The sequence below is a fragment of the Alligator sinensis genome, unplaced genomic scaffold, assembly GCF_000455745.1.
Source record: "Alligator sinensis unplaced genomic scaffold, ASM45574v1 scaffold476_1, whole genome shotgun sequence".
NCBI lineage: Eukaryota > Metazoa > Chordata > Crocodylia > Alligatoridae > Alligator > Alligator sinensis.
In genome coordinates this window covers 905,159-907,145 of record NW_005842444.1, presented here as the reverse complement: position 1 = coordinate 907,145, position 1,987 = coordinate 905,159, and the positions used below count along the sequence as shown (strand labels likewise).

General features: G+C 36.2%; 1 long non-coding RNA gene across 1 annotated transcript in view; it reads right to left on the bottom strand.

The window, feature by feature from the left end:
• Positions 1-539: 539 nt before the first annotated feature.
• Positions 540-1,987, bottom strand: part of LOC112551373 — a 4,436-nt gene continuing 2,988 nt past the window's right edge. The window contains exons 3-4 of the long non-coding RNA XR_003095670.1: positions 1,341-1,400; positions 540-1,067 (exon numbers count right to left, since the gene is read on the bottom strand). This is a non-coding gene — a long non-coding RNA (uncharacterized LOC112551373). The remainder of the gene's footprint in view (positions 1,068-1,340; positions 1,401-1,987) is intronic.

The following is a 1,987-nucleotide window of genomic DNA, read 5'->3' as shown; positions in this document are numbered from 1 at the left end:
TGGTCAAAAGAAGTCCAAACCAGATTGCTCTAATATTTAAGAATATTTACTTATTTTGTCGGAAGAAGGAATGCTGGATTTTAATTTTTTTTCAATGTGACTTATTTTTTCTTCTATAAGAGCGTGAGAGAACAGCGAAATAACCTTTTCCCAAATATTATGTTCTTGCTATGTAACTGATTAGATTGCATTTTTCAGATGAGCATTACTCTTACAGAGGCTTTTTTTAGATCTTCTTTTTTGCAGTAAGATCAGGTTACAACTGGTTTAGTTAGATGTATAACCTATTAGGTATGAGTTCCCAAACTTAATGCAAAGTTGTTTAGATCTGTCTGATACTATACTTCAGTTTCACTATTATCGGTGATGATTATATAGCCAATAACTGACCAACATAAATGGCTAACAACAGATTGATTGTTTGCTTTCAAATGTAAGATACAATATCCGACAAGGAAAAATAATCTCTATTTAAATTTATAAAGAATCTAGTTTAGATTTTGTGATGAGTAGGCTGCTTCAAGCTAAGGAATGTGGAATTAAGTAATATGTAAAATTAAATTTAATTATTTTCTCCTAATTCATAAGCAACAGCTGACAGATGTCTTGCTTGGAAGAAAAAAACAAAGGTGGCTAGAGTTAAATATCATTGTTGGGAGGCTATCAATACTTAGTGTAAGGTGAATGAGTAAATGTTTAACTTAGTGTTTAACCCTCTAAGGAATTCTGAAATGTATTTTATTAATACCTGGAAATGTAGTTCTCTTCACCCCTTGCATGTGGTAATCTGAGCTTCATTGATTTCAACCAGTGAAGATTTCACATCAAAACAAGATTTCACATGTGAGCTTTGAACAATTTACTCCTCTTAGGTGATTGTTTCTGCAAATGTAGGATCAGATTGTGACTTGTCCTGAACGTCAGATCGAGGGACTGCAGCAGTGCAAGGTGCTGCTTTGTACCATGCTTCATCAGTGCCAGGTCACAGAGTGTAACAGATTTCACAGCATTGCAGTAGCCTCTCATTTCACATGCTCCTTTCTCAGAGAAATGGTTGAAATTCTTTCCTGAAGCAGCAATGAAACAGAGAAAAGGATGAGTTCTTTATTCATCATCTCTCTCCCAGGCTGCAACAGAGGCAGAGCAAGAATGTGCTGAACTTTAATCTGGAATGATTGCAAATTATTTAACTACCTGAGTTACATTGTCAATCTAATTGCAGGCTTGAACAGTCAATAGAAAAAAGTGTAGCACATTCCTGGCCTCAAGATATGTTCTCCTAAAATAGCTTTTACCACAGTGTCTCAGTCAAGTTCCCAAGTTAGCATTCAGCAGCCTACCTTTTCTTGACTCCTTTGCTTTCTCTGCTCCTTTTGGCTTCATGGCATGTTGACATACTTCTGGAGAGAGAGGACACGATGTAGATCCAATGGCCATAATTTCAACAGATGGGATGTCAAATTACAGAGTTCAGATGTGCTTAAATGTCTTAGGTTACCTTACATTGAGAAGGTGATGTGCTGTAGTGCATTAATTTACATCAAACAAACTAGTAAGTGAAATGGTAGGAGGAAAAGGAATACCAAGTAGATGCATACCCATGAAAAGCTTGATTTGCATACATGTTGAGTGCCCTGAGGCATGTTAAGTAGGTATACTTTAAATTCAAGCCCCAGGAGGTTTACAGTCCAATGTTTTAAGAATGAGAAATGAGCCCAAAAACGATGTTGTATGACCTAGTTGTTAGAGGAAAGGGTTTTCAGAATGACCTTGATTCATGATCTTGTTGTCAGAACCATGTAATGGTAGGACGATTCCTACATTTTAGTTGAATGATGTACTCTGTGGAGATGACATATCTAAAAAGAGTAGAAATCAAAATGGTGGAAGTCTGTAAAGAAGACTGTCCCATTCTCAGTTATACGGACATGCTAGATTTTCATATAAAAGTGGTGATCTCTCAAAATGTTGTCCAATAGAGGGAAAG